Here is a 21,632-nt window from a genome sequence, read left to right as displayed (position 1 = left end):
CAACTTATACTTCTATTCAGTTGTAGTTACTTTTCAGATTGAGATTGTATCTATAAAGCACATGATCAGCCTGTAAAATAAGATGTTTTGTTATCAAATAAGAAGTGTCCAACAGTAGCTCCGCCTCCAATAAATAGCCGCCTATGCATCAGTAATAATAATGTAACAGATATAATGCTATATGGGGCAAATCTACAACATGGGTACTTTTACTTTTGATATTTTAAGAATATTTCGTCTATTATATTTATTTAACGTTTATTCGCTTTCTTGCCGAGAAGTAGTTGAGAGGATGTCACCTGATATCACATCAGCAGCTAGTTAGCTTAGCTCACTTAGTTTAGTTAGCCTGGCTCTTTCGAAAGATAGCAAAATCCAACCACCAGTAACTCCAAAGAAAGGGGTCGTATTTAGATAGCACCTCTATAGCACCTCTTGTGCTTGTCAGTGTCACAAAAAACACATAAGACTTTCTCCCAGAGTCACTGATATCTTTTTCCACTATGTTCTTCGACCAGCTGTTTAGCTGCTCCTGCATAATCTGAAGAGCAGATTAGCCTCATCAGGTATGGATCATAGGCCCCTATGTGGCCTTTACAGTTTCTAAAATATTGTATTCACTAATCAGCCTTGTACACATATGCCATGGGTGTGGTTGTGTCATTTCACGCCTATGCACAAGTAAAGGACATTGTGTAAACACGGCATTAGTGTGGTAAAGCGATACAACTATGAGCATTGTGTCATACTTGGATCCAGCTGCAGTTTCTTGTTACATTTTATGAGCATTGTTCCAGAGGTTTGGATTATATTTGGTGTGGTTTGATGAGGTCAGCGGGTGTGTTGTTGGCCAGTCATGGCGTATTTTTAATCAAATTTAAAATAAGAAAATCAAAATCACTATGGTGACAGAGCAGGAGGGTGTGCCTGCTTTGAGTGGCTCAGAGGTCCGTGTCACTGCAGTGCATGGCAGTGGGTGAAAAATGGAAACACCAAGTGCGGGAGGAAATCATTACTGCATGCAGACAGACTGACATGTAATGTTTTCATGCTGGAGGATATTTTTGGGTCGTGGAGTGACGAACGGATGAAAAGTTCCAGTGTTGGAGAATTGTTCCCGACCAGGTGGGTCGATGTTTGCCCGTTTGACAAAAGCAGCTTCAGACTTCTGCTCGAATAAGTTGCTTGACGTGTAATTTATGATCGTGTTCCTCATGTTTGTGGAAAAACCCTTGTTCATTTGCGTTACTCAACTTATTGTTTGGGTTCCCACGGACCTCATTTCTGTTAGTAGGAATAAAAACAAAATTATTTTTGGAATATTTTGGTGGTTCTGGGCAGGAGGCTGTAATGCCCCTATTGCAACAAGCCCCACTAAAATGTTCACTCTCTCACCATTCAAAAAGCGATCACTATGATTTTAGTAAAATAAATTAGGGGCTTCTTTCCAAAAAAAACAAACAAAAAAAAACAAAAGGAATGAACAATCTGAATTAAACAATCTGTATTTACAACAGCAGCTCATTCAGGAATTGTTGGGTGTTAATTGTGCCGTTGGGTGCAGTTAATTATTGAAAATAGCCGGACTGTGGTGTTTTGGATGTGTCTGATCCTGTGATATCACCAGGGGGCCGTGTATCTGTTTGCCTGCACTCAGATGACCATAAATAGATATAAGTTTGATGAAAGCTGCATTAATCTTAACTTGATTTTCAAATTAGATTTTAACCCTAGCTGTGTTTTCATGACTCAAATGCATGTGTGTGTGTGTCCGTGTGTAGTTGGAGAGGCTCCAAGATTGGAGATGAACTGGAGTATGACACTGAATAGATACCTGATTGCACAGGATTCCCACATTTTGAACACGTTAAGTAATCAGAGCCCCTTCTTTTTTCCTGTCCTCCTTCCTCTTTCTCAACAACAGCCTGTAATTATGCTGATAAGCCTGCAGAGGTGTTATTTGATATATCAAAGAGTCTGCACCTCATTGCCTTGTGTCTGTGCAGACTCTTATTAAGTGTCTTATAAAAGTCTGCTGATTTATGAGCAGATAAATGACAGAGTTAGCGGGAAAGCCCTCACCAGCTGGCTGTGAAACACTGTGCAGAAACGGTGGTGTTTATATGCTGTACCCGTGCAGCATGGAAAGGAGTTTGGTACACTGGTACCTCTGAATGTGACCCACAAGTAGGACTTTTATTCATTGCTTTCAGCAGCTGTTTGGGAAGATTTCTTACTAAAGATAATTTCAAATTGTTACACCTGGAGGCAAATTAGCTTTAATCGATAAGCTGTTTTACTACACCAAGAACATGGCAGATTCTGTTATACTCGTACATCTCTTTGTTATAGCACTTTCTCCTGCAATCTTTTGCACTCACACTAGTCCCTCCTCTCGTCATTTCCTTTTATATCTAATGGCTGTGTGTTTTCTTTCTAAGCCTGATGTGAACACAATAAAGTCTCCTGTATGTTTTTTTATTTTCATGTGGGTGTGTGTCAGTGGGAGGAGGATGGAAGATGAGAGCCAATCGGATCGAGGGAGAAAGAATCAGAAAAGGCACGTGGCTGGATTACTGCCCTGTCTTTGGCCCACGTGCCTCACCAGCAGCGTAGTGTATGTAATGGGTAACCAGGAGTTCACGGCGGATAGGAGTGTGCAAGTCATCATTTGCTTTTCCCCCAACCCCCACTGGCCTGATGGTCATTGCCACAGGCCCAAATCGGCCCATTATTGAACACTCAGCATTTATCACCATATATTTCCCTCAGTGGTTAAAAGGAGAGCAAACACTGTTAGGAGACTTCACCGGGTGGCTATAAACTCCTAATGAATGCCAATGTTTATCTGCTGGATGTGTGAATAAGCAAGATTATCTTTGTTTATCTGACACAACAGCCTTAGGAACAAGGAATAAGGAACAAAGAATGTATTGTGATATCTCAGGAACACCTCGAGGGATTTCTTCAAATTTGGCACAAACATCCACATCAAGGATGAACTGATGATTTGGTGCGTAAAGGTCACTGGGACATCACAAAACGCATTTCTGGCCATAACTCAAGAATCCATAGGCGAATTATGACAACTTCACACAAATGTCTAACAGGAATACATTATGAAGTGATGACATTTTGGACAGATGTGGATGTAAACAGCAAGTTGACTAGGTAATTCTTTAAAATTCATTATTTGTTTTTTAATTATTTCATTATTAGGAGGAAAATGGAAATATGTGTAAATGTTTCTTAATCGGCATTTTCAGTCAAAACCTTTTTTAGAGTCTAATTATTGTAAGATGTATCAATACTAGCCCAAAAACCATACGGTATAGATGAGCTTAAGCCAATTACCAGCAAAGTAGAGTATTTGCACTTCCTGTTGTGCATCGTATAATTCATGGGATTAATTAGCATAGCAACATCCAAGGCAGATACACACGGCGATACAGACCTCCGGAGATATAGCTAGCATAATGGGTTGTTGATTCCAGCTTGCCATTGCATCACCCCATTTTTCAGCCTGCTTCTACTTTTCCTTCCAAAATCCCACTCAAAGCATTATTTCGTTGTTTTGGCAATTAAAATGATGTATTTCAGTTTGTGATGGTTAAATTCTTTTCTCTTGCTTGGCGGTCGCTGCCAAGGGCTTCTCTCTCTCACTCTGAGGCCTTTTGGTTTGTGACGCAACCCTCTCCGAGACTGATTTATACCACACAGATGTTCTAGGATGAGTACTTATCCTGTTGAGAAGTACTGTGCGTGTGTGAGAGAGTTTCTATGTGATGAGTGTGATGCCATTAGTAGCAAAACAGAGCTGTCCAAGGACTACAAGGGAAACACTTAAGGACCTATGGTACTGTCATGAAAATAGTTTTTCAACTCCCTTTTCCCCATTTAGGAGAATATCTTCCTGACTCAGTGACAAAATGGATAAGTGCAATGAACACTCGAAAGTGTTCATTTGAACTGATTTTAAACTGGATAGGGTTTAACACTAACCTGTTACCACTCCAGTAAAATTAGCCTAAAACGCCTATCCAAGGCATACCCAAAGTAAATTGAATGCTGTTCTTGAACCATTTGGAGTACATGCATGGTTTTGGTCTCTTTTCAAAGGCAACACACTGCAGTTGTTTTCCACCCCCCAACAGTCAGAATCACTGTAAGTGCTACTGGCATTGAGTAATAGAAGTTTGAACACTGAAATAGAAGGTTTTTATTTCCACCTGAATATTCTTTTGCAGATGACTATAGCTGGGACTTATTAGCTTGTCTTCCTTACTTGTAGGCCAGCTAGAAGGCTCTGGCATGTCAAATAATACACCCAACATGTCAAACTAAAGATCTGATTGGTTGAAGACTGACAATCAACAATATCGTCCCCATTCACTTAAACTGCAAAGGGATTCACTTGTGAGTCTGCAGGCCTGGGCCTGTCTTCTTACCTAGAGACACAGAGGTGAAATGTGATTGGATAAAAGCTCTACTTAAAACAAGCTGCACTGGAAGCAGAGCAACTGAGGAAGACAGGAGCTGTGCAATGAGAAAATAAGATAATTGGAAAAATATTTTTATAAATTATAATACATGTAGTGTATTTAAGAAAAAAATATTAAATTATAAAATTGTCACGTCCGAGGGGCAGATCAGAGACTCAAGCACAGACTGACACTTGAGACGAGGTGAAGTTGAAAACAAGGTATTTTACTGGTCACCAAAAAAAGTAATAAACAAGAACTTAAAGAGACTCCAACAGGGCGGGAGCAAAAACCAGAAAAAGACAAAGTCCCAAAAAAAAAAAGCAAAGTCTCAAACCATGGAACGTAGAGAGACAACACGAGGGACAAACACTGGAGACACGATGAGCACATGGGGAGGACCCAGTCCGGAACATGAAGAACAAAGACGATCTGACAACCAGAACAGCGAAAGCAGGGGAGTATATATGTGTGGGGTGATGAGTAGATTGCAGGCAGGTGAGTTGAATGAGTGCAGTGTGGGATTGGCAGAGGAAAGAGCCAGGGGCAGGTGATTGAGCACAGATGAAGTGAATGAAGGCAATCAGGAGACACTCAGACACAAAGACACAGAAACACAGGGGGGCAAAGCCTAAACCGTGACAACAATAGCTATAACTTTGTGATTCTGTTTAGGCTAGCAGAGAAGGCCTTGCTGGCCCTGACGGCCCACCAGTGTCCATGCATTGCTGTCTCAACTTTTGGATATAGTTTTAATTTCAATTCATATTTTTACAAATAAAGTGAGCTACTCCACAAACTCCACATCCCCCCTACAACTGCAGAAGTAAGTTACCCTGGTTGGAAATCATTGCTTTATCAGACCGTAAACTCATCAAGCAGCAAAGCTGATATTTATTTCCCTGCAGCGATTCATTTCTCCTTTATCAAATTGATTGATATTATATACAAGACATATTTCAGATAAAAACACAACCTTCTATACAACGGAGTGAAGCTTACCGTCAAAAACAACTCCTATTGTCGTCCCTCTTTAATCAGCGCTGGATTCAGACCAGGTTCTTGGCAGCAACACTAACCAGTTGGCTATTTATCAGCTAGTGTCGGTTGGAAGTTTGGCACCAGTCATCTCTCTGTTTTGGTGATTGTTGTTGTGTTGAACAAACACTCGACTCACGGTATAACAGGCTGAGACAGTTTGTGTAAAGGAATACCCTTGATGCGATGATGACATAAAAACAATGCAAAATAAATATTAGTTTTTCTTCTCTTTTCCAATTATGCTCCGTCGCTATTATATGTAATGGATCATTCCCTCCATGACATTATTTATAACTGCACTAGAACTGCTTGATCAAGAGGGTGAAAGACATGATCTCAGCTATCTCGTTCCAGACCTTCTGTCAGCAGAGACCTCATCAGGGACGGGAGAGAGCAAGCAGTTCACATGTTGCAGGGAAACCTCTTCTGATCCGTCTACCTCAGTTTATAGTGAGGGACAGGTACGTCCTTTCTGGATTGGGAAGAAGAAGCTGCTCACATATCCACTGAGCTCACAAACTGATGGCATTCACATTAGCTTTTAGGGACCACAGTGTTAAATGTCAGGGAAAAAAATACAGACTTTTTACTCCCTTATGATATTGAATATTCTCTGTTTATGAGATTATGATTTTACAGTGTTGGTTTTGTGAGATCATCTGGAGGTCTTTTATTGTTTTGGTTGCTCTGTGCTGACTGCCAATGATGGAAGACAAGACAGGATCCTGGACAAATTTAGATCAAAGTCATAAACGTCAATCCGTGTTTTGTTTGGTCGGCTTTCTGAATGTTGGACTGTTGACCTTGGCAGCTGGTGCGAAACCATAAGGAGCTGAAGTCACAGCCTCAAGTCGTGTCGCGTCTGTTCCACCAGCTTCTGTCACTCAGTGCACTCTCTCATTCAGCGTTTCATTGGCCTATTTGAATAAAACGAAGTGTGTCCTTTCAATGAGACTGACTATTTCAAAAAGTCCCTACTTCTGCCACCAAATAAAATCAAAGTCCTGTTTGTGATTGGCTTCAGCTTATCATTTACATTTTTGACCACACGTCTGTCTTGTGTGAGTGATACCTGGCAGGAGCATCAGGGCCTCATTTGGACGAGAAAGGCGACGTGTGGAAAAAGAAAACAGTCTGAGGCAGCGTGCAGGTGTAGAGACCACAGTAGACCAAAAGCCCCTCTGAGGCCATCTGCTCATGTGGAGAGAGCAGCTGGAGAATCTCATTTAAGTCTGTAAACAGGAGACAGTAGCAGAACCATCAGACTGTTCATCATCATCATCATCATCATCATCATCCTCATCATAATCCAGAGGCTGAATCAAACACAAACCCTTTGAGACTTTTATCCTCAATAATTTGTTTTTACTCAACCTTCTGTAAATGCTCATGGCGTTCGTTATTCATGTGAAATATCAATGCTTTTTGAGGAGACATTTTAAAAATCCAATTGAATTTTTTTGTCAAGTTGCTACAAAAATACATCATCCCTGCACCACTCTATAGCAGCACTAAATACAAGAGTGGATACAAACCAGTCCACAGATCATTGAATATTGACCTTTCATTTAGTATAATCCATTTATCAATCATTAAGCAAAAGTCACATTATTCTTATTGACCATTTTCAAAAGCATACAAAAGATTGAGGCGTACCATTCAATCAGTCATGGGTTTCTGGTGATTTCACTACAGTATGATAGTTAACTTGTGGAGACCAGAAACTTGCACGACCTAATTCATAACCATGAAAATGAAGTACATTTTTTTAAACCCCAATGCTGCAACTCTCATTAGAGATTCATTTGAAAAGTCACGCTTGGCGGTGCATATCAAAGACAAACAATAACCAAACATGGATAACGTGAGTATGGTGCTTTCGCATTAAAAAAAATGTACAAAACATTCCGAGCTCTCAACTAACCTTTTCATCTCGTGCTGAAATGAAAGGACAACAGAAGCTTGAAGGGAGGAAGTCAGTTCAAAAACCTGGATGGTCAGATCTACACTACTTCTAGTTAGTGGGCTAAAACAAGTAAAACCTCTATTACGTTTGCTTAAAACAGCAGGAAAAAGGGCAACAAAACCTTTTTATTGAACCTTTAATGTTCCTGTTTAGCTGCGTCACAACTGCTGATCCAGCTCCCTTTAGCCGTTAACTATGTAACTAAGGTTTGACGACCGGCATGAGATTTACATATATGCCACAGATCTTCACTAAACCTTTAATCTTGTAAATAGTCTTGTACTTATGTGACAAAAAAGCTGGCCTATAGTTTGCGCATTATGTAGCAGGTTGAAAGACTTGGTTGCATAAAGGATGAGGAGCAGACAGTTATCTCTGTCACATCACTTCATTTTGGGACGATCTGCACGGCCTCGAGGAACTATACAACCTGTGGGGCCATCACAAGAAAAAGACAAGCACAGGTTACTGCAGCGATGCATGGTCACTGATGGTTTTGGTATTTAATCTTTGTTGGCAAACACCACCCTGAAACGTTCTGGGATAAAATGTTGTGGCATGTCTTACTTTGTTTATGTTCACCAACAGATGTTTGAAACTGAAACGCATCCAAGTTAACTCAATCTGTTACTATTATGTAACAGTGAGCGAAGTCAAACTTGTGAGGAATGGAATCCCACCTCTCAAATCACTGATCTTTTTCACCCATTTTTAATTATTTGCTTTAACAACTAAGTACTCTCACTAAAATACTTTTTTTTTACTTTATGTTGCTGTAAAGCATTTACAAAGGCAGACAAACAAAATAGACAAGAAAAGTGCACTCAGTAGAGTGCAGAACACTGTAATATGTGATTGAAAGAATACAACCTGCGATTGTCTGAAGCCCCGTCTAGAGACTAAAGGGCTGTAAGGCATCGTAAAACACACCTCATTCAAACTCAAAAACAAGCAGGTGTATGCAGGCAATCAGCTTAAAGACACGTCGTAATCTCGCCAAAACAAAACAGGTTATAAAAGGTGTTTTGATAAAGTGTGAGTCACTACAACCATGAGAGGTCCTTGAGCACGCAGTGATGACTGCCCACCCAAAATATTGTGCAGTTTGCTGCGGCAGAATGAGAGATTAGCCGTGGACAGACCCAGAGGTGCACACTCACTCACTCACGGACGCACGCAAGTGATCACATGAATTTGTTAAGTCTTTAGACCCGACTTACAAGAAAAAGTTAACCCTTTTCAATGCGCCACGCCAAGAAATAGTCCCGCAACTATAGTCCCCCTTAAAACCATTACCTTTTGTTTTTACAATTTGTTTTTACGCGGCTGGCTGTAGCTTCATACTACAATACGAACATGAGAGTGATATTGACCTTCTTAGCAAACTCTCAACAAGAAATGAAGAGTTGTATTTACAAGCGCACTGAAAAAACACACTGAAAAAGAGAAGACATTCAGGCTTCCAGTGGATCACTACCAATAATCTCTCCAATAGGGTGACAAAGGATTTGATCTCTCTTGGGGTGCAGAGGGAGGCTGAGAGAAGAATCCCAAAGCAAGCAGAGAACAGATTTGATACAGCTGTTTCTGTATCAGCGCTGTTGTGTTTCAGTACCTTGGTTTTGTTTTGCTTAGGCCTTCTGTAGTCTGAGATCTTTCCCATCATAACTGTGGTCGACAGAGATAATGTTTTAGATATGTGGTGCCGTGAGGAGGAAATCGGGGCTTACCGACCAGTATAAAGCAGACATAACATTCTGGGCCTCAACAGGAGATGATGTTTTAAATTATAATGCCGCTTTCAAAGAACGTGGCTTATCCCCCCCAAGCTCTCCATGTTTTCTTTTCACTCTGTCCAAACTGATCCTGTCATCTGGTTTATTGATTTCAGGTTCTACATCTCATTCTTGTCTTAACCTCTCCATCTATTTGACTTTCTCCACATGCTTAAAACAATCTTAAAGGATATTGTAGCCTGTCAGTTTCTAGCTTTGTTCAAGCCCAACTGGCGGCGTGACACGACATCTCCGACCTGACGACTTTGAGGACAGACCTGACTTGGCCTCAAGGGATCAGAGTGAACCCTCATCTTATACAACGCATGTGTAAGAACTACTCTTAACCTCTGACAATTACTTAATTTCAAACCATTGAACCATGTGTTTTAAGAGATTTATAGAAATTAGGATTCATTTATTAAGATGAAAGTTGTATGACAACACTTAAGATCACTTCTGACTATCAGATTCTTGAATTTTATTTAGCTTTAAACAGTTCGGATTACCTCACCTTAAAGGTAGATTGTTTTTTGCTTTATTCAAAGGATCAGTCCGACATTTTTTATTTATTTTTTTAAACAAAATCCACCTACAAATTCCACTTACTGACGTGTAGTTATTACATGTTGTGGTTTTACTGGGAATTATGTGTCAGATTTTCTTGGCTGGCTGCAGTGACTTCCTGGTTTGCCAGGAAACCAGTTGACACTCCAAAACATAAAACAAAACCTGCACATAAACCACAATGTCTTGCTTTTACTCCTTGCTTTTTGTAAATACCAACGGTATATAACATGTTATTTAGTGTTAATGTGTGTTCGAGAAGCTGGTGGAAGGATTTTAATACTTTTAAGTCAGGCTAGCAGTTTCCCTCTGTTTCCAGTCTTTGTGCTAAGCTATGCTAACCGGCTGTTGTAGCTTCATATAATAATGTACAGATATGAGAGTTGTATCAATCTTCTCATATAACTTTGTGTAAAATTACTCAATCATTAAAAAATACATGAAATTGATCATTTTTGTAATATGCTATTTATTTGATGGGATATGGCATGCTGCACAGTAAGATCATATGTACTTGGAGTTAGCTGTGTGGTGCAAAGCATGATTTTTTTTTGGTGCATTTTAAGTTCAGGTATACTCCTTTTAAATTAATTATTGGATGCAACAGCACTTTCATGAAGCCTCCATCTTCGGGTTGGGTTTTAAATAGATCAGAGGGCTCTCTGTTCTCTTCGGGAAGTGACGAGCCCCTCGGCCAACTGCTGAGCTTTGCAGTGCTGATCTTTTTTGGTTTCCAGCCAACAGTAAGAGTTGTTTCTGACAGACATATGGAAACCAGATGGTCCTTTACCCAAACAAGTCTTCGAAGGATTTAACCAGTAAGTGTAATCAAGAGATTGTGGCTTACACACCAACCTGTCAACTAAAGATAAACAACCCAGTCTTGTACATTGTATCATAGTGTAACACAATACATCCGTGTGTGTGTGTGTGTGTGTGTGTGTGTGTGTGGTGTAGACCTCTGTGTGTCCTTCACTCTTTGTTGATTGTTGTCGAAATTTCTCCAATTGTTTGTTGGCACACACTGTGGTTTGCGTGCATCATGCGCCAGTGAGAGCTGCCCAGACACATCCAGCCACAAAAAGTGAAAGCTGCGTGTGTGTGAGTGTGTGTGTGTGTTTGCATGTGTCTGGGTATGGTGTGTGCAGAGTCGGCCAGGTGGATTAAGGAATGTTATGGAAAATTAAAAAGGCCTGTGAGGGAGACGGGCCAGTCGGGGTGACTGTGGCATTTGGAAGTGGGGGCAGTTTTTCCAAATTGTCCACCGTTCGTCTGCCGGTCACCTGCTCACAATTAGACCTGGATGTCTTTGCTTCTCTCTCGTTTCGCGGCCTCAGCAATCATTCGTCCAGATGTACGTCAGGGACTGGAATCACAGCAATAAAGAACAGTTCAGAAATACACTTTCATGTCTAGGAATTTAGCTTTATGGTTTTGCTATCAAACATGCAGCGCTTCATGGATTTTCAAAAAGACATAAAACCATCTCAGAGTATCTATTTAATATCAACACACAGATTGTATCAGACAAATCTAAGATAAGAAGAAGATAAGTTTGAGGAACACTGCATGCAGCTGGTCCCAAGCCAAAGCCACACAACCCATTCAAAGCTGCATTATTTGTCTACTTGAATTCAAAGTCTGTTTGATTCCAGATTAGACTCACTGTAGCCTAAGAATGAGTCTTCATCTATCTGGCTCAAAGGTGAAAGAGCAGATAACAAAGGAAAGACTATTTTTATGAACTTGTATTTCAGACAATCTTGTGGTTTGAGTTGCTTGTGTTTAGCTTGTTTTTGGGTCTTTGCATGAGAAAACACGATAAAATAGATGCCAGATTTTGACAACATTGAGCTCTATTTTAGAAAAACAGAGCTCTTGCATGCCGAGGGATTTGTGAGTTTTGTAAGTTTTGGATTAAAAAGAGAAATAGATCAATAATATCGACTCAGACTTATGACTGAAAGGTTGAAGGGTTACTGGAAAGAGTCCAACACCAGAACCAGCATCTACAGTTCAGCCCAAAATCTCTGGCAAACGCTCCAGCAGGTACTACCTGAGGCTGGCTGTTTCAAATCCTCTTTTCAGTGACTGGAAACTATTTTAATGGGAAACACAGGGATGGATAATGAAAAAAAAGAAGAAAAAAAAGAGTTGAGAGTTAGAACTTCACTCTGCTCCAGGCCCAATTAGATGTTGGCCTGTGTCTTTCAGGAATCTTTCAACAGTTTTTCGGGGAATCATAGTATATTACTCCAGCAGCACATCTCCTCTCCGCAGCGGAGAGAAAATTCAATCCTCTGACAGAAACAGAGAACGAGAGGACACTTGGGTTTCATGTGACATGCCAGTCACAGTGCCCTGTTTGTTAATAAAGTGAGGTATTATCGTTCCTGGTAAATTGCTTAATAATATGCTCATTTGTATCAAATTAAACCCAATCAGATATTAGCGTGGTCATTACAGAGCTGGCCCTGACTGCTGCCATAGAGAATATCTCCCACATGCTGCACATGAAGTCAGGTTATCTGCAGTTCACTGAGGCCTTTCCTGCTTCCATTTACCGTGGCAGCCTTTCAGGTGTGTCTGCATTCACTTTTCTGCTCTTGGCTGAAAGCATTTGTGCAAGTTTTAGGTGAAGTTAGGATTCTTTCCAGGAATCTCGTTTTTTTTTTGCTTCATCCTGACGGTTATTTTTGACAATGGATGAAGTAGTGAGACATCACTTTGTCTCTTTATGTGATTTTGTTTTTACTTTGAAAAAGGTTGTTGTGTGTTCGATCGTTGGTCTTGTTCTTACTCATGTTGCCACAATAATAAAGGCTTTTTAACTTTTAAATGAAGCAGTGTGACTTGACTTTTGAAGAAATTCACTCTCTTTTTTGAACTGTGCATCAGGACCACTTGCTTTGCGTGTCATCACTGTCCGATCAAAGTAGTGCGTCCTCTCATATTTACTTATACTAAATGTGGATGCTGTGAATTGAATAATATGATTCATGCCGTTTCTGTTCAGCAGCTGACTCTCCAAACGTGGAGTCCTGGAGCGCACCAACAAGACATATTTTCAACACCCACTGCAAATAAATATATCAACGTGAAATCACAGCATGACTTAACGATGAATTACTTTGAAGGTGGCTAAATGTTCTCACTGACGGATTGCATATCTGGCAAATTTAAAGTCTGCACAAGTTGATTTTTACAGCAAACTAAAACAAATGACTGTCTGGAAGTTAGGAAAATCAATTAAAAAAAACTTTGGAAAATGGAAAGTAAAAACAGCAGCTAATCGGCTAAAATATGCAGAACCACCGACATGTCATTTGTTTCTGTGGACCAAAGAATTAATAATAGCTTCAGTATCATTGCCCTCGGCACTGGGCTTCCACTGCACGAGGAAGGATAGATCTGATGTCTTTTTCTTCGCAGGATGGTAAAAGTTCTCACTTGGGAGGTAGGAAAGCATCTTGAAACCTCTGCCCTCACTGTGAAACAGTCTGTAATCCTACCCAACCATTTGCATTGTGTGAAAAGATTTGTTGCTGCAGGGTGGTTCAACGTTGCATGTTGAATATTTTCCAAATGCATCCAGGGACAGTCTCTTTGCCTTTGCGTGGAAGCCAATTCTTCCGCAGCTTGTATCATTCGTAATCCTCCCCTGCAGATCATTGAATCATCTCTATGTGTGAGTTCATGGAGTATTTTTTTCATTAGGGGAAATTGGAAATGTTGTAAACAACCACAGACCACTGGCCCGTGAGTCTCTCTGCCAGACTGAGGAGATCCTTCTGCAACAGGCATGCTGTTTCAAGCTTCATTCTCATCACCAGCTGTCCTTTAGATTCACATGCTGCTCATGAGGACGCTGCAGGGTGTTTGAACTTGAGACAATATGCAGCAGTGTCCGTGCTGGCTCATCATATTCAGACCTCAGTCTGCGGCCAGTGTGTGCTGGATGTCAGAGGGTGACTGTGAACAAATCCCACTTATCTTTGTTGTGTTATCCGTCTTCTTATTGCCAGTGGGGGAAAGAAACTGAGCACATTTACTCAAGTACTGTAGTCTATTCAGAGACAAATATTGAACTTTTTACTTCACTGCAATTATTTGATAAATTATGTTACAAATTCATATTAATAATACAAAATATAATTAACAAATATGTTACTATATTAATAAATCAGTAAGACTTTACTGATCCCAAAGGGGGAAACATACAAGCTATCCAGCCATATATAAATTAATAAAAATAAAAATAAAATAAAAACAAAATTAGTCCCACATTTACTACCTACAGTATTAAAATGGTGTACATATTAATGAATCAAAAATGATTATCCAATTATATATTATTCTGAAATGAAATTCAGATTACTTTTGGTACTTTAAGTACTTTTGTACTTTTACTTCAGTAAAATTCTGAATGCAGGACTGACACTTGTATTTACACTACTACTTTTACTTAATCAAAAGATCTCAGTACTTCTTCCACCGCTGCTTATTTATTGGTGGTTTCAGGGTCCATGTGCAGCAGTGTCATAGTGTTTGTGGTGTTCAGACATTTTCAATGAACCCTTAACATTTGTATTTACTTCTTCTGTTCCACACTGAGCTCAGAATCTGTAACTCTTGCTTTTTATGGCTTCAACAATGCTATTCTTTCTGTCGCTTCTTCATTCGTTCCCTCAATCTATCATTTTATGAATAACATGCCAGCACACATGCAGTGACCAGCTCTCCAACCTTCCACTGTTTGACATAAAGATGAATGGATGAAACCCAACAAAGACACCTTTTGAGAGTTATATGTATCTCCTGTGAGGTCAAACAAGGACTGCTGTGTATCCATAGACCTGCCTCTTACTTCATCATCTGTCACATTCACTCTGGTTCGAATCCAGGTACATTTCTTTCTTTGGAAGAGCCCTTTCTCTCTGCCTCACAGCCCAGATGGTTTAACAGATAAATGAAGGATAGAAAATGGAAAGAAGTAGCAATTTGTTTCTGTAGAAAGTGCTGATTTTCAGGCTGTTACGTAATTTACTGTAAAGTGTGGCGTTTGTATTCTGTTCGGTAAGTGTGAAATGATGTGATGTGGAGTGGGCGATCATTTTCCACAGTCCAGTGCACTGGCATCCCATTTGTTTTCACCTACTGAGCTGGCTGTGCTAAATATGTCCAAATCTCTCCCGTCTTCCAGAGCCTGTCTTAGTTCGATCCCGTGGTTTATTTGTTTTAATCACCACGAGGAACAAAGACGGAGCCACGACCAAAGAAGGCATTAGCACAATCATGTTACCAAGCCAGGAAAACAAACTCACTTCAATCAGAGGCCCTTCTTTTCTCTCTGTCTGTCACAGAACCTCTTTCTAATAATGTAATTTTCCCATCGTCCAGTGACAGGCCTTAGCATGGGACAATATGTCAAAGTGATGGAAAGAAAACATTATAACATAAAAGAATACATTTAACATACATTCTACCACCACTCTGTCATCCTGTATTTTTCCTGGGTGACACAACAGATACTGTGGCTGCTGCACTAACGTCATCTTTTCTTTGTTTAGTTTCTGGAGACAAAAGTGCAGTGTTAACTTTCACAATAGCACAAACGATGAAGTGCAGGTCAGAAGTAAAGCTCTGTGAAGGAAACACATCTAAACAATTTATCTGTTGGCTTCTCAACGCCTCCTGTGTTTTCTCCACTCTGTGCACAGTGATCCATTCTTCAGCAACTGCGTACACTACGAAACTCATAGCCCGACAATGTTCCACCATAAAACATTATCGCAGAAATGTGTCCCAACCTTAAAAACTGAATATGATGCTGGATTTTCTTTGGTGGAATGAAGCAGAGGTGAGTGGTTTTCAGTGCGTTAGGGCCTGAAAATTACTTTAGCATGATATGCATCTGCATGTGATTTTAGTCATAAATTGATCACGTTAAGTAATAACTATTTTTAAGCATGCTCCTTTTTCTTCCCTGTTTGAGTGGTCTGTGTTTTGAATTTGGATGCGAGTAGTGGATTCATATGGAACCGCCTACATTTTGGGAAATACACTTATTCAGTTTCTTGCTGGAAATTTGAGGAACAGATTGATACCACTCTTACTGTATGTCCTTGCGCTAAATATTAAATATTGTGTTCAATTGCAGAAAATCCACCTACCAGCACCCTTGAAGCTAACAAATTAACACTTTATATCTTGTTTGGTAAATCTCTAGGAAAAACAAAGTGTAAAAGCATGGTAAAACTTTATTGGAGGAAGTCACTGCAGTCCTGTACACAACTTAGCAGTGGCGGGCCGTCAGGGCCTGCAAGGCCTTCTCTGCTGGCCTAAACAGAATCACAAAGCTATATCTATTTTATAATTTAATAATTTTTCTTAAATACACTACATGTATTATAATCTATAAAACATTTCTGTTTGCACAGCTACTGTCTTCCTCAGTTGCTCTGCTTCCAGTGCAGCTTGTTTTAAGTAGAGCTTTTATCCAATCAGATTTCACCTCTGTGTCTCTAGGTAAGAACAGAGACCCAGGCCTGCAGACGGAGGCCTGCATCCCTGAGCAGTTTAAGTGAATGGGGACGATATTGTTGATTGTCATAGTGTTCAACCAATCAGATCTTTAGTTTGACATGTTGGGCGTATTCTTTGACGTATCAGAGCCTGCTAGCCGGCCTATAATGACGTCAGCATTACATGCTGCTCAGTGTCCATGTGCAGCTCTGCCGCGAGGTGCAGAGTGCGCTGTGATTGGTCAGCACGTGACTATTGTGAAAAGAAACTTAACAGCAGAGGCTTAGTTGGGTAGTGAATCACATCACGTGATGCAGCTCAGCCAATCAAATATGGGCATTCTGACTAAGTGAGATGTTCCACACACCATGACACAGGAGACTGAGACGAGGAAAGACATTGCAGAGCAGTACGTACAAGTTGTGAAAGTAAAATCCTATGATAATCTCTTTGGGTCTCGGCTTGTCATTAAGGAGTGATGATGGATCCCACAGCAATTTAGGCTTATGCATTTTCTAAATGCTCTAGCATTATTCAAATTGCACAATTGTTAAAACTATTGAGAGTGAAAGCACGGTGCAGTAGCAGAGCAGAAAGCATTTTAAAAGTGATGACGCAGACATCTGTGCTTTTTAGTATCTGCGAAACTAAACCAGATTCTTACAAATGCCTGTGGATTCTATCTGCTGTCAGCTCTAAGCTGCATGCCTGATCCTCCCATGTTATGGGGTTATTTATCTCTCAAATGGAGGATCCATCCCGTCAAGCGCACTCACAAGTACGTACGCTTGCACAGTGAGCATGCATGCACACATACACAGAGAAAGGCACGCAAAATGAGAACCACATTGAGCTTTTTGGTCGCTCTCTTCTGTTTTCTGAGACAAATTTAGAGTGGATGAATCATATTTGTCTCTTTTCTCTCTCCTCTAGTTCCCCTAAATCCTTCTGTTTCATCATTCACAACACTGCTGTCCCTCTGGGCTTTCCAGAAAGAAAGATTTGCTGATTGCCACATGGCAGTTGGCAATAACACTGACCTGTCTATCAGAAGTCATCATATTGTGTGTCTCATTTTCATAAAGGAATTACTGGTCCTGGTCTGTGGTATAAAGAATTGCCTGTTATAGGTTTGCAACTTTTCAGCAGATGCAGAAAGATGCGCATAATGTTGTTCACTTGCTCTGTGTGGGAGTATGCAAAGTGTGTGTACTTGTTGAGCAAGGACTACAATGACTGTTAAAGTAATCAGCAGTGAAGTCATCCTCAGGGTGGATCCAGGTACTGCTTTGATTTTGAAATTTATGACTTAATATCATTATCAGCAACATGACAGTGATCTGCCATATAAATAATACACATCAAAAAAGAAAGCGTGTCTGCACATAATGGATGCGTAAATGAAACTAAATGAGCCTGTGACCTCTGAGAAACTGGGTGAATATTTGGAGGAATATTTCCATACATAATATTTTCCACTTTGCTGCAGAATGCAGGGCCGAGCTCCTTTATCTGGCAGGAAAACCAGACTTGCTGCAGTACCACACATCCTGACAGGCACGTAATAAATTATCAAAAACAGACCAGAGGATCAGAAGTCAGATGCATTCTTTCAATAAATGCATCAGTATAAAGGTTATAATGTAGAAACGTGGTGATGTAGTGATGACAGAGGTGTGGCCTAAGGCAGAGAATGAGAAGTATGAATATGTGTGCGCAACATTTTCATCTTCAAACTGCTCCGACCTGGTATGGAAGTCTGTAACTTAATAAGCCACTCCATTCATGGCATCGGCAGATTGGAAAAAGTTAGTGGAAAAAATGAATCTAAATTATTGTCTTTTTCCATACTCAAAATCACAACCAGTCCTGGTGAGGAGACTTGCACACACTTGACTGAGCTGTGAAAGACCTTCTGCTGTTGGCCGTAGCAGCAAACGTTTTCCAATCGCCTGAACCTACTGGAAGGAAGAAATCCAGGAGGATGCAAGAAAAAAATCAGTTTCAGATTTTGGTGAGTGTTTTTCCACTTGAGTAAAGGTGATCCTTCTTCAGGGCGTGGTGGCTATAATCTTGTGGATGAGAAGGCGAAACTCCTATTGTTTCCTTCAGTATCATCAACTGTTTGGAAAACATTAACGGATACGTGAATGTGAATTTTTGTTGTTTGTTTTTCTACCCATCCCTGACGCAGGCTTACGGCTGCGTGGCTCATGCTGGCAGGTGGTGCTGATGTGTAATAAAATAAAATAAAAAAGTAATAAAATGAAGGAAAGGAACGACATATCGATGATGACAAAAGCAGAGTGAGGATAGCAAGCCTGACCCATTCTCCTCTATCCTACGCATCCTTCACAGACCCAAAGGAAAGAAAGGAGAGACGGCAGAGGGTCTTATTATCATCTAAATCAGTTATAAAGAATAACACTTTGGAATTTAAACATGTATACCTTCGTGGTAAAAGAGTGTAGCAGGGCTGCGATCTGGTAACAAGTAAAATAAGGGAAACCCTGAAGACCTAAAACAAACTCACCTGCACTCAAATAAGGATCCTGAAAGCCTCAAGGAAGAGTCAAATATAGCTTTGCTATCTTACGCATTTTAAATGTGTGCATTCAAAACCTCAGGCTCACAAAGAATCACAAGAAAGGTTAGGAACCACTGGTTTAATCTGTAACAGTGCAATAAAACCTGAATCTGTAAAAGTGGGGGAAGAAGTATTGAGACTTTATTAGACTTTAATAGACTTTAATAAAGTAAAAGTATCAGTACAACAATGTACACATACGCCATCACAAGTAAAAGTCCTGGATTCAAATTCCTACTCAAATCAAGGTGCAGAAAGATGATCAGCAAAATGTACTTAAAGTATCAAAAGTGAAAGAAAACCCCTGTGAGTGATATAGTATTACATGATTTAATGGTTAATACTGGTGCATCAAGTCAGAAGCATTTTAATGTTGTAGCTGGTCGAGGTGGAGCTACTTTAAGCTACTTTACATTGTTTGGTTGTTTAGTTCTGTGGTTGCTAATGTAGGGATCAGGCCCTTCCAAAGGATCACACCCCCCCTGTTTTTGGAAAGATTTCGATAATTTTACCACTTTGGGAATCAAACAGTTACTTAAATGAAACCATCTGAGCAGTTCAGAGGGGGAATCGCTCTTTGATGGAGACATCTGGACACAAACCAAAAGTGCAATATTTCCCTCTGGAATTTAGTGGAGTAGAAGTATGAAAGTTGTATAAAATGGAAATATTCAAGTAAAGTAAATGTACCTCAGAGTGAATGGCCTCCGTTACTTTCTACCACTGGGAAGAAAAAATGAAATGAAAGCAGACAGACGAAGAAAAACAATAGATGGTCGTTAATGTGGTCGTCTTTATCTCCCGTGTTTCCCCTCATCAACGTGACTTCATAGACAAACAAATCTCATCAGCAAAGCAGTTTCAGTCAACCCAGTTACCCAGCTTTTTTTTATCATTTTCACAGAGTGCAGTTTATGATTCATCTGTGTTTAATGGCTTCTGGCGCGATGAAGGCCGGGGTTCCACTGCAAAAATCAGTTCAGGGACTTCCTCAGGAGACACACCTCCTCTGGCGTGTAACATCATTTCCTGTCTCGTGTAAAGACATGTGGGATACAATCAACTGCATTGGAGGGTGGAGATGTTGGAGTATTCACACACACACATGCACGTGCATGGTACTGCATAGTATCCCTGAGCGTTGCCTCTTCTCTGTGTGCTAGTGTGTAGCCTGTCGTCTTTGTTAGAGCAGTTTATGCAATCCAGGTCTGACCATATTGTCATTGTTTCTTCATATCATGATTTGTCTATTGTTATTGATGTCTCCTCTGCATGTTCAACATTTATTACAGGTGTGTCCGTCCTACAAGAGTCAGTTGCTCTACATGTAGCTGACGCTTCACACTTGTTTCCTAAGCCCTGATCTTAGAGTGCTCAGAGTGAGACAGAGAAAGAGTGATAGAGAGGGAGAATGAGAACAATGAAAAGTGTCAAAGGGCCTCTGCAGAGATGGAAAGTAGGATTGCTGGGGACATACCAGACTCAGAAGAGGAAAAAAAAAAGAAAGTCTGGGGAGGGCGGGAAGCTTGGAGAAAATTTTCACTTATTTTCCAGAGAAAAAGAGTGCGAGATGGAGAGTGAAAGAAAAGGAGAGATGGGGGAGGGCAATGGGTGTGGGTGTGTCCAGCTCTGTCTGTTCCCTCCCTCCATTGTGGAGGTATAGATGGTGCAGGAGCAGCCAGAAGTCCAGTCCAGTGAGCTGCACTAGTCCTGCGAGCCACCAGCTCCAGAGAAGTAGTCCAGCCACTCCAGTAACACCCAGCTGCAGCACACATTGACTCAACCTGTTAGGAAAGATTCAATCAATCAACAAGGTGACAGCATCTTATTTCTGTGTCTCACTCTGAACTGAGCTCACTCGGATCAAGGGCAGCTTGTTCCAGCTGAGTCTTAGAGCCGACCACAGCAGAGATGATGATGGGGATGCAGCAACACATCCTTCTCCTCATGGTCTTCATCACTGGGATAGTTCTCTCTGGCCCTTCAACTCCCCGCAGGACCAGAGGTAGGTGATATTTACATCTGGAGACATAACTGAATGCATGTGATGTGATATATTTGTTAGCTATTATGGTCTTCTGTCTCTTGCGGGTGTCCTCCCGCGGTCAAAAATCCATGCATGTGAAAGTCAGTGTGATTGTCCTTCTATGTTAGCCCTGTGATGCTCTGATGCATTTTCGCTGGTCTCTCTGCCTTCTGCCAAATGCATGCTGGGATACGCTTGGAGAGACAGCATGTCATATTTAGTGTGATGGATTGTTTTTGCAAGGATAAATGACGAGACAGGGTTTTGTAACCATATTGAGACAACCTGTGACTACAAAGTATATTCGGATATTGAAAAATATCATTTTTACCATCATATAGAAAGTTAGAAGTTTCTGATGAGCAAAAATCCCCAAATACACAAGAACAGAGCCAAAGATGAACAAAAATATGTAGTAAAGGCAACAAGTTTTGAGTCTAGTGCTTTTCCTCAGACATCTTTCCCTATCCTTTTATATTGATATCTGCTTAACACATCATGATTACCACATTTGGCTTTAAATTGAGAGGAGGGAGGTAATTTCAGTTTTTTTTTTAGATTTTGGTTTTGTTGAAAGAGCATTGTACCATATTTAGATGTATTGCCAAGTTATAAAAAAAAAAAAATTACCAATTGCAGTATTTTAATTCTTTGAATGGCAACC

This window comes from Anarrhichthys ocellatus, unplaced genomic scaffold, assembly GCF_004355925.1.
Source record: "Anarrhichthys ocellatus isolate YVR2014 unplaced genomic scaffold, GSC_Weel_1.0 scaffold508, whole genome shotgun sequence".
NCBI classification, from domain to species: domain Eukaryota; kingdom Metazoa; phylum Chordata; class Actinopteri; order Perciformes; family Anarhichadidae; genus Anarrhichthys; species Anarrhichthys ocellatus.
The sequence above is the reverse complement of the archived record's forward strand: the minus strand, read 5'-3'. Positions refer to the sequence as shown.